The sequence below is a fragment of the Pseudonaja textilis genome, chromosome 2 (genome assembly GCF_049901715.1).
Source record: "Pseudonaja textilis isolate UNSWEBS1 chromosome 2, rPseTex1.2, whole genome shotgun sequence".
Lineage (NCBI taxonomy): Eukaryota > Metazoa > Chordata > Lepidosauria > Squamata > Elapidae > Pseudonaja > Pseudonaja textilis.
In genome coordinates, this window is record NC_141991.1 from 41,355,978 (window position 1) to 41,368,676 (window position 12,699).

Consider the following 12,699-nt stretch of genomic DNA (forward strand, 5'->3'; position numbering starts at 1 on the left):
TCAGCGATGAACTGGGGTGTTATAACGGTACCCCTAACTCATTCTCAGTCGACCCCCAAGCAGTCCCAATCAGGCTAAAACCTCGCAGAGTCCCATTCACTATTCGGCCTAAATTAGATGCGGAACTGGATAAATTATTAAAACAAGGGGTCATTGAGCCAACAGATTTCACCAAATGGGAGACGCCCATTGTCACACCCCTCAAAAAAGATGGTAGCCTGAGAATTTGCTCGGACTACAAAACCACAATTAATAAGTTTTTACAAGTTAGCGCTTACCCAGTGCCCATCATTCAGCATTTATTACACACTTTTGAACCTGGCAGCATTTTTGCCAAATTGGACATGTCTCAAGCGTATCAACAGTTCCTGTTGACAACCAAACAGTGGAACTCCAGACCATTGTCACTCACAGGGGTGCTTTCCGGTGCAAGCGCCTCAATTTGGCGTAAGTGTTGCCCCAGGCATTTTTCAATCCCTCATGGAGCGGATTTTGCAGGGCCTCCTGGTGTAGTACCCTACTTGACGACATCTTAGTCTCGGCCAGGGACAGACCCCAACTCTTCCAGAGAGTTCGAGCAGTGTTAGAGAGGTTCAGACAGCATGGCCTCAAATTAAAAAAGAAAAATGTGCCATTGCCACTAGACAGGTGGACTTTCTGGGTTATAAAATTGACGCCTCAGGCATTCACCCCTGGAGTCCAAGGTTAAGGCAATTCACGAGGCACCCACTCCAACCTCCAAAGCGGAACTGCAGGCCTTCTTGGGGCTATTGAATTTTTACGCGTCATTCCTGCCCCATAAAGCATCTGTGGCGGAACCCCTGCACAGACTTTTGGATAAAAAATCGTCTTGGCATTGGGGTCACAGGGAAGACTCCGCTTTTCACGCAGTCAAATCACTACTCACGTCGGAGGCGGTCCTTATTCAGTTTGACCCCAACCTTCCATTAGTGCTAGCAGCAGACGCATCCCCTTTTGGAATTGGGGCAGTGTTAAGCCACAGGCTCCCCAATGGCTCCGAGGCCCCCATCGCTTTTTTTTCCAGGACGCTCTCTGCAACAGAGCGCAACTATAGCCAAATCGATAAGGAAGCTTTAGCAGCTGTCGCAGCTGTGAAGAAATTCCATGAATTTCTTTTTGGCCACTTTTTCGAGCTGGTCACGGATCATAAGCCTCTCCTGGGCCTACTAGCAGGTGACAAACAGACCCCTCAAGTCCTGTCTCCTAGAATGACGAGGTGGACTCTTTTCCTAGCGGCATACTCTGTATAGACTCATACACCGTCCAGGTAAAACATTGTCTCACGCAGACGCCCTCAGCCGCTGCCCCCTGACTGCTCCAGCTGAGGATCCTGCCCTGGTCCACGCTATCTTTGAGGTCACCCAACTGGACCTCCCCATCACTGCCCTTGACTTTGCCACCAAATCCAAGGCAGACAAAACGATCGCCCAGGTACTGGACTGGGTGAGGAGGGGGTGGCTGGGCAGTGATGTTGAAACCAAATTCACGCCTTTTAAGACCCGCCTACAGGAGTTATCCAGTTTGCAGGGCTGTTTGCTGTGGGGCACACGAGTGGTCATCCCGACCTCACTGCGTACCCGAGTTTTGGAGGCGTTGCATGAGGGCCACCCTGGCATCGTCAGAATGAAGGCATTAGCACGCAGCTACGTATGGTGGCCCGGCCTCGACGATGACATCAGCAGATGGGTAAGCTCCTGCCATCCCTGCCAGGAATCCCGTCCATCCCCTCCAATTGCCACCCCCACCAAGTGGGAAAGCGCCAGCGCACCCTGGTCCAGGATTCACATCGACCTAGTGGGCCCGACACACGGCAAAATGTTCCTGGTGGTCGTGGACTCTTACTCTAAATGGATTGACATGGCACAACTGTCCACAACCACCACGCAAGCAGTCACCAAGGTATTAACTCGCCTATTCGTAACGCACGGGCTACCAGACTCAATTGTTTCCGACAATGGCCCCTAGTTCGCATCAGCTGAGTTCAGTCGTTTCGCTGCCAATCTGGGCATCCGCCACATCTTCATGGCTCCCTTTCATCCTGCCAGTAACGGGTTGGCAGAAAGAGCCATTAGGACCACTAAAGAAGCTCTGGCTAGGTTCAGCAAGGAAGACTGGCACCACAACTCTCCCGTTTCTTGCTGAGCCAGCACTCAACCCCGTGCACAGTCACTAATAAGTCCCTGGCGGAACTCCTGATGGGTAGACGCCTGCGGACTGTATTGGACAGGCTGAACCCACATTACTGCCCTGACTCTCCCCTCGCTTCCACATCGGGGGTTAGGCATTTTGTCTTACAGGAACCCGTGTTCGCGAGGAACTTCGCTGGAGACCCTCTATGGATCCCGGGCGAAGTCGTGGCCATCACCGGACCCAGGTCGTATCGAGTCAGACTGGAGGATGGCCGGATCTGGAGAAGGCACCTGGATCAGCTGCAGAAGCGCCTAGACACTCACGTTAGCAGTGACTCATGGTTGCAGACCGGTGCAGGGCTACAGCATCAACCCCACATCAGCACCAATTCCAGGGACCAGTTCACGCCTGCAGCCGAGTCGGGGACCCCAATCACGACCCGTGACCACCAGATGGCTGACCCGTCCGAACCAGTCGACGGAAACACATCCCCAGTGACCAGCCCTACGAATCCCGATCCGGCACTGACCGAGGAACGCGTGCGTGACACCCCACCGGTCCAACCTTCAGTTGCAGACTCTGATCTACCAGACAATTCCCCAGAGTTGCGCCGTTCTGGGCGCCAGCACAAGCCTCCCGCGTACCTTAAAGACTATGCGTGTTCGCATCTGGGGGGAAGGGGTGTTATGTCCCTGGAACTTAAGGAAGTTCCCACCCAGGTCCGTCCGTGCTGCGGGGGCGGTTGCCCTCTCTCTCATTGGTTGGTTCACCCCAGCCGCCAGCTATAAAAGCAGGCTGTGGGGTCCAACCAGTTGCTGATCGCTGCGAGCCAGTTCCAGGCTTGGCTAGCACGTTCAGTCCTTTATTATTCTAATAAAGTATTTGTTGCATCCATGCCCTGGTTCAGCCTCTCATTACCCGAACTTAACAGATTTAAAGCTCAAAAATGTTCATTACACAAGAGAAGGTTAGTTCAGAATGGATTAAAAACATTTAGACCTTTCTTAATATGAAAGAGTAATATGCCACCAAACTCCTCAAAATGGTTTTTCACATTGTCACTACAGCTGCTCGTATTTGTGTCCACATCTGCTGATTAATCTGTTCTTTTTTGCTCCTTAGTGGATTTATGAGATAATCTAACATTTGTATTTCTCTGCTTTGAGAACAAATAGAAGATGGACTATATTTTTTTGCCTTAGCTATCTGCTCAAAGTTTCCATCAGAGATGGTATTCAGTCAGTTCGCACTGGTTCTGGCAATCCGGTAGCAAGAATTTGGCATGGGTCACGGAGCCAGTAACGACTTCTGACTGGCCATGCCCCCGAATCGGTACAGTTGGCTGATGGTTGCTCACCCCTTCCGGATGCTCGATCATCTTTTCCAGCTGTTTGATGCTCACCCCATCCATCCCTGCCCTATATATATTGCCTTCGCCACGTGGCCCAGCTAATCACCACACCAGTTGCCTTGTTGAGGCCCGGTCCACTTAGCTCATCAAAGGTAAGCAATGCATGCCCCCCACTGAGCCTTTGCCTTGGGTTGGGGACTGGGGCCCCAGGGATGCATGCTATTCCCTGAGACCCTGGAACCGCCAGCTGCCTCAGCTGGGTCAGGAATGCATGATTCCCCAGCTCCAGCCTTGCCCGGAGCTGCCGCCCACTTGCCACCCACTCTCCTTTAGGCACGATGCGTCACCTATATTCCTCTCCTTCAGAGGCCCTGCCCTGGCCCTTAATCTCCTCGCTTCCTCCCCATGACTGCCTCTTTCATCGTCTGTGGCCGCGACCTTACTTTCCTCCAGCGGCTGGCTGCCAGGGAAGGCAAGCCAGGGCTGAGAGCCACTGGATTCCCTGCCAGCAGCTCTGCCTCTTCTTTTATTTTGTGCAAGAAATCTCCCAGTTGATGCCTCTTTGCTAGCCAGAACTGAGCTGGTAGCCCATGCACCGTCTCCTAGCAGGAAGTCCTGGGACCTCACATATGCACACGTGAGGCTGGGACTTTCTGCAAGGAGGCGGCACATGGGCAAGTCCCTCCAGTGCAGCAGGCTCAATGAGGTGGACCTGCATGCCGGCACTTCTGTTCCCCTTGCTCTCTTCCAGGTTCAGGCACACTGGCCAGCCTGCCACCACTGCAGGTAAGAGGGCAGCAGTAGTTCACACGTGCAGCTGTACCTCCCCCAAAAAACAGCAGCGAGAGACAGGCAAGAACTGCTCTCAGCAGTGGCAGGAGCTGGTGGGGTGCCACCTGAATTCTTCCTTATCCTGCCGCCCTGCTGCTGACTGGAGCGGGGTCATTCAGTTCATCCCAGAGTGGATTGTTTATAGTTGTTTTTGAAGGATGGCCTGTTTGGAATTGCTCCAAGAGAAAAAGGTTTGAAAGAGCAGAATTATCCATGCTTTCTGCAGGCTTCTTTTGTGCAGCTTCATTCCATTTCAGTGGAGCAATTCTTTAGGGAACACGGTGCCCTCAGACCTCTCTGCCACTTAACATGCAAGCTGATTGGGGTTGGAAGCTCTTGGAGCATTTGTAGAAACTCTTACCCTTGCAATAAGGCAAAAGGCTGTCTCCATAGGTCATGTGGCAGAAGAGATCCAGATAACAGTTCAATAAGCCCTGTCCTCCCCCTCATGATGAAAGCCCCGTCCTCCGAGGAGCTGCTTCCCCTCCATCCTCTGCGCGGGGGGGAGGGGGAATCACCTGTTTGGCCTCGCCTTACCAATCAGAGAGAACCAGAGGGATTTGTGTGCTCCCTGTGAATTTTAGACTGACCTTCATCTGATCCATCAGATCTTTTCTTATCGCCTTAAAATAGAATTTGCAAAGAGATCCTATTTGCAGTTAGGAGCCATTCTTGACACCTAAACACTGATGAACAATTGATCAGCAATCTGTGTTGGAGAGTAGAGCAGATTCCAGGGGTGCCTCTTCCTAGAAACCTAGAAGTCCCTCCCCCCCACTTATTCACCCCCTTCTTGGGCCTGGATGAACAGGGGGTGTGTGAGAGAGAGGGGGCGAGGGGGGTGGAGAGAGAGAGAGAAAGAAAAAAAGAAAAAGAAATAGAAAGGTAGAGAAAGAGAGAAAAACTCTGTGCTATTATTTTTAATTGTTCCATTATCTATCATGTATTAATATTTTACACTGTCCCTACACGTAGAGTGATTTTACTGCCTTTTTTGCCCAGGGCTACCACATATTTTTCATGGATTTACATGCATTCAATGTCTAGTCCAGAGCATAAATATGTGTGTGTTTATTTTGTACATCAGGTTGCATAAGTCCAGCTTAATATGCTCTTCCTGGTATGTGATGTTTTGTATTGAAGGGAATAGTAATAATAAATAAAGAAGTATGTGAGCCATTTCCTCCTTTCAGTGGTCCATGAAAATACATCTATAGTACATAAATAATAAAGTCAAAAAAGGTGAACAACATTTTTACAGAACTATAGATACTTTGAGGTTGGGTGTGACAAAGAATGGCTGGGAGGGGAGGGGCCAGGCGAAGCACCCTTTGATGTGAGTTGGCCATGCCCACCCAGTCATATGACCACCAAGCCATGCCCACCCAGTCACATGACCACCAAGCCATGCCCACCAAATAAGCCACGCCCACAGAACCGATAGTAAAAAAAATTGAATCCCACCACTGGTTTCTATCCAGGTCTATTTTTCCAGATGATGCATCAGATGACTTGCAATAAAAAGTCAAAGCTTTTCACAATGTAATTGCTATATTTGTGAAATATTCTCCTCTAAGAGGCTGGCCTGGAAACCTGAATTATGGTCTTTCCTATGCATAATAACAAATTCTTTTTTTTTTCCAGGCAGGAGTCTTATTGCTTATTTTTTTTTATTACCTTATTGCTGTTTAAACTTTCACACTAACTGTGGTCGTTGGGCAGTTAAGCAGTATAATAGCAAAGAAAAAAGGAATAGACTGATTTATAAGAAATAGTAATATAAAATGATACTTATTTTATGAGTGATAAAATGAACTGAACACATATTTTATTGATTGGGCTTAAAATTATATTATATTAATTATATATTGTACTTGCCTCTGGCCTTGCCTTGTCTTCTCTTTTTTAAAAAAAAAACCCAAAGTTTTTATTTTTTACAATAAACATACAAACAAAACATAAAAACATAAAACCCTCTTTCAGTTATATACATACAGTGTTTCAGTTGGTTACAATCTTTTGTGCTATCCTTTTTTACCATTACTCATAAGTTATATAAATTCATTCAATCTAGCTTGTGCTTATATAATATCAATTATTAAACATTCATTTGACTAAACTATTTTTCCATCATTTCATATGAGATATTCTAATTTTCATTATGATTTAATCTTATACATTCATCCAATGGTTATATATTTTATATTGTATTCTATATCAATCTATTAACTTTTATTGTAAGGCTTACTAATCTATTTCTTTACCATGTCTTTTTTATCTAACCATTGATAAAATAAATCCCATATCATATAAAATTGTTTATCCTCTTGTTCTCTAATTTCAAATGTCAATTTACAATATCTTTTCAGCACAGTCCATGATTTTCTTAATAATTTCCTCCTGCATGGGTATTTTTTCATTTTTCCAATTCTTAGCAAATACAATTCTAAGGCTTTGCCTTGTCTTCTGTACCATGGAATAGAAAAGCAGAAAGTTTTAAATTATCAGTCATATTATGAGAAATTACAATACCATCCCAAAAGGAATCTGTCGTACTAAAAGAAGAAGCAATAAAAAACTGAATTTCCTTCTTTCTCACTTGCTACAAGTTGAGAACTATCCTGTCTGGGCCCTGCCAATCCCTTTGGAAGCTCATCTCAGCACATATTTTGGGGTTAACCTTACTCTGACTTTCTGAATGATTGGAGCTGCAGACTGACATATCTCAACAAAAATGAAGGATTGTCAGGCCATCACTTACAGGCATCAATCTTGGAGAGGTTCTAAGATTATGCTGTTATGAATGCTATTTTGTCTCTGCCACAGCCTTTTTTGTGAGCTGCCTAATTTTCTCCCATTGTGTCTCATAGCACCACCCTGCTTCTAACTGTCCCTGCAACTACAATAAAATATTGTCAGCAAGCTATAATACTGGAACAATTCAATCCAGGTACTGATGATAAAGAAGTCATTTCCAGGAGAATCCAGGTTTGCAATCACCTGCACCAGTCCTGACAATTCTCCAGAATATCTAGAACTGCATTGGATATAGGGACTATCAGGGATCATTCCAATTCCTGCCTAAGAGTTGACATGTTTTCCATATTTCATGTCCAGCTTGGCAATCCACCCAAGCCAGTAATGAGGACCTTTCTCAAGAAGGACTCAAACTACTAACTAGCCATGCCATGGTTATCCCAAAAACCTAATGATGAGAGGCAGCAAAACATGCTAGCCTACAAGGATGAATCAATGAACACTTTTCAGTCCATTGACATGTTAAGCCAGGCATCCCCAAAAGGCAAACAGAAAAGCAAGATCTTCCTTCTTAAACCTCTTTTTGAAAATTTCAATTTTAACCAATAGATATTTGCTACATTGGTTCAGCATAATTTGCCTCCTTGTTGAACAATTAAGAAACTTATCCTGTTTTTCTCCTCCCGGCTAGCTTTGCCTTAAAAGAAGACACATTTTGCAATAAAGATATCCATCAAATCTAGTAAACTTACTATCACTTTCTTTAAATTTGGAATTTACCATTCAAATTAAATCAAGATTGTTTCTTGTTGCTATGTAAGGGAGGAACAAATACAAAGGGATTGATAACAAGGGAGCCATGGGAGATTGTTGTTAAATCCATAGTTCACCCCATGCATTTAGATGTGGCCATCTAGATGTGGCCACAGAGTGACTGGAATGTTAGGGTGATGTGGGGCTGATGGAATCCTAAAGAATTTTCAGCCAAAGCTTTCATGATGGTGAAGTTTGGATATTGATAAAAAGATGTTCTATAGTCTGCCTGTCTAAATGCTTTGTTGTGATAACTGCTTACTGCTCTTTTCATCAAAACACCTCAATGTATGTCAAGCCAAGCTACAACCCAAACACAAACTTAGATATGCTTCTAAGCAAGGACCTACTTAATGAGGTTCACATATCCATCATATCATACCAATCATAGCTGTTTAGAACTCAGTCATCTTCATGGTTAATGGAATTTATTCATACTTAGTGAGGAATGGTGAGATACCATTCTTCTCCAGCCTGGTGTTTCCCAGATGCATTGAACTTCAATTCACTAAAATTCCTAGGTGGCATGAACCGTGGTAATGTTATGTGCTTAAGTAAAATCTCACAGAGCTCTATAGATGTATTCAGCCTTGCAGTATGATATGTTTCCTGGTTTACTATTCTCAGCCAATTTACTTGCTTACAGTGAAACAGCCTTTTTTCTAGTCACCAAGTTTGTCCTATGAGATTTGTTTAAGTAAATATGCAAAGAATAAAAAAATATGCACAAGTAAACTTAGTTGGGTTACAACAAATGCCACAGCATTCCAGAGGAGCATTTTACTTTATTTCTATATAATACCAAAATCTAGCAGTTAAGGCATTCTTAAACAGGCTTTTAATTATCTAAAGAATATTGAATAAATCAAAGATTAATAAGTGATTTCATACTACATTAATTCCAGTTTATAGCAATTCCAGTCTAATTTCAGTCATTTATTCATAGTGCTGCTTTCCATTGTTCCTAATAAACCAAGGTCTTCTTTTAAATGAAGATAAATCTTTTGAAGTGAACCCTGGTTTGGGCAGAATCCAGTGCCTGTCCATTCATATACTGTATATGAAGTTTCTTTTTTCCTGAAGACACTAGTTTGATTTCACAAATGTCTATAGGAGAACAAAGCCACTTAAGCAACCAACAAGGAAGATGCTTACCTGGACTGTAAAGCATATACAGGTAGTCCTTGACTTATGACCACAATTGAGCCCAAAATTATGTTGCTAAATGAGACATTTGTTGAGTGAGTTTTGCCCCATTTTACGACATTTTTGCCACAGTTGTTAAAGTGAATCACTGCCGTTGTTAAATTAGTAACTTGGTTGTTAAATCAGTCTGGCTTCCGCACTGATTTTGCTTGTCAGAAGGTCGCAAAAGGGGATCACAAGACTCCAGGACACTGCAACCATCATAAATATGAGTTGGTTGCCAATGGTCTGAATTTTGACCTCATGGCCATGAGGATGCTGCAATAGTTGTAAGTGACGAAAAAAAAATCAGTGATCCTTTTTCAGTGATGTTCTAACTTTGAAAGGTCACTAAATGAACTATTGTAAGTCAAAGATTACCTGTTAAGATTTCACGGGATTCCAGAGCTGTAAAAGTGAAATGAATTATTTGGGCATCGAGTTTCACCCCTTTTGGTGCAGAGATTCAGAATAAACCATTGGTTGCCCATCTTTTGCTTGAAGACCTTCAGTGAAGGAAGGTCTCATCATCATGCCTGGTGTTTGACTAAGGTGTTTGTTATTTGTTATATTGCACAGTGTCTGTCCTGCTGATCAGTGACTCTAACAAGAAACTGAACTGAATTCATTACTGTATCCCCATATTGCAGGGAGAAATTTGGCACTGCAGCCATATCCAAACTAATTTACTCAAAAAATTGTTCCTTTGGCCCCAGCAGGAATGTGCTGACTATAATCTGACTGAGGTCACAGATCAGGGAATTCCTCATTTCATCGACATAGTTAGCCCAAAGACACAGGACTGCACATGTTCTTAGCAATTTGTGTTTAAAACTGTCTAATGCAAATTATTGTTTTATCATTTCATGATTTTTGTAAATAAGGGACTTCCAAGATAGGAAATAAGACTTGCCACAAACACCGACATATTATTTCTACAATACTTTCAGTTGAACAAACTCAGCATGCTTTCTTGTTGACTGCCAAGATGAAAAAGTCATAAGGCTGAAAAGTTTTGGAAAAGTGAGCATGATGAGGCTGCAATATTTTCTGCTGGGAACATGCAAGGGTACAACAATGACTGGCAATGACAGTCTGGGAGCTGAGGCCTGGTAGAATAAAACTTCTGTATCAACTTTTGAAAACTTCAATATCTAAGTCCCCAGCCCACTGCCACCAATAAGCCACAGCGATGCAGTGGTTAGAGTGCAGTACTGCAGGCTACTTCTGCTGCCTGCCAGCTGCCTGCAATTTGGCAGTTTGAATCTCACCAGGAACAAGGTTGACTCAGCCTTCCATCCTTCTGAGGTGGGTAAAATGAGGAGCCAGATTGTTGGGGGCAATATGCTGACTCTGTAAACCACTTAGAGAGGGCTGTAAAGCACTGTGAAGTGGTATATAAGTCTACGCACTATTGCTATTAGGTATAGATGTGATTGAACCTTATCTTCCATAGATCCAGCCATAATGTTAAAATAACAGACTCATCTTTCCCTCCAAGTGTCATTTCCAAAGCTCTTTCTTTTTTTGTTTGTTTCAGGCCATTCTTGGAAGTTATACATATTCCTAATCATAAGATTGAGAACCAGTTTAACATAGCAGTTAAGGCATCAAGCTAGAAACTGGGAGATTATGAGTTCTAGTCCCGTCTTAGATACAAATTCAGCTAGATGACTTGAGCCAGTGATTCTCTTTTAGCCCCAGGAAGCAGGCAATAGCAAGCTAATTCTCAAAAAAATGTTACCAAGAACATTGCACGAACTTTTCTAATCTCTGAGAATTGGACACGATTGAACAGAAGAAAAAAGAAGACATAGGTACCATTTCATCAGCCTAATTTTAAAGCATAGATAAGGAGGAAGAGATTGTCCATTAATTTTCTTTGTAAATCCAAAATGGATCCCACAAGTTACTCCCATGACCTTGAATACCGCTGCAGTCTTTTCTAATGGGCTGCATTTCACATGGAACTTACAGAACCAAGGCAATTATATCAAAAAGAAACCATCTGAAAGATCTGATCTATTTATAACTAGAACATTTTAAAAGCCTAATAATTAACCTCAAAGGAGACAAAATTGAAGGACCTGATCACCGCTAGATAATTTTGTAAGAATGGCCCTATCCAACTGTTATATTAAAGATACTGCATCTTGACAATTTTCTTTCTTTTGCCAAGAACAGATTGTTTCCTTGCTTCCGGAAGAAACTGTGTTGTGGTCCCAGAGGATTTCAGAATAAGAATAAAGCTTTGGTGCAACACAATTAAAATAAGTAATCTTAAAATAAATTAAAATATACCTATTTATAAAATAGGACACGTAGTTTGCAATGCCACCAACGATAATAAAGCAAGGTCATGGAAAGACACCTGGCTGTTGAAGTTTTAATAATGCAAGAGCTTCTAAGAAGGAAAATGACAAATGCTGGTTTTGATGCAATAATTCTAGCTTTTGAGAAATAATCTAGGAAGGTGTAGGCAGGTGTATTGCCATTTTAAGCCAGTTAACTATGACTCTACTATTTTTATTTTTCTGCTTCAAGAAAAATCACGATTGCACTTCACCAACAAATTGCACCTCTTACCATTTCATCCTAACTGTATCTGTCAGCTGTTTGTCCGATATTGAGGGGGTGAACAATAAGATACCAACACACTCATGTAGCTTCAGTGGAGTTTTTATTCATCTCCCACACCACAGCAACAGGTAACAGCGATCAAATTTTGTTTAAAGTCAGCTCTGGTTTTCGTTGCAACCCAGAGCTGTATTTATACATGTTATTCCTTGGATAATAACATAAATACGATAACCACCTTCTGGCCGCCTTCGCTGCCTAACATCTGACATCTTAAATTAAAGAAACATGGTAACTGCACCTTTCCTGTTAGATGAGTCCATGCACCCCCATGAAAATTCACCCCATCCCCCATTTTCCCCGCACTATTATTACAACACCACCCCCTTGACATCCAGCCATCAATCATCATTATTGCACCACTTCTTGTCAGGAATTCAATGTCAGTCATTTGAGGAATTTTTATCATAACGCCAACATTGTAACACAATTAACGTAAGTAAAAGACTAGGGTCGTATCGCATCTCAACTGTCTCGGCTCCAGTCATTCTTCATTGGAGTCATGACCGTATCAGTATTTTCAAAGAAGTTTCTCTACAAGTATAATCAATGGAAAATTAATAGAGGAGAATATACAGTGCAGTCAGAAAGTATCCAGTTCCCCCTTCACTTTTGTTAATTTTGCTCTGCTGTAGCCTGACTCTGTAGTTGTTGAAATTCATTTTTTCCATTAATCTACACTCAGTACCCCATAATGACAAAGTGAAAACAGAATTTTAGAAATGTCTGTAAATGTATTAAAAAGAAAAAAATGAAATATCACATTAACATAACTATTCACTCTTTGCAACAACATTTTATCTCTGGAGCCTCCTGTTTCTCTTTATCGTTGCTGACATGTTTCTACACCTTGATTGGAATCCATCTGTGGTAAAATAAATTGTTGGACATGATTTGGAAAGGGTCACACCTCTCTATAGAAGGCTTCACAGCTGACAATGCCTACTGTAGCAGAGCAAAAGACATGAAGTCAA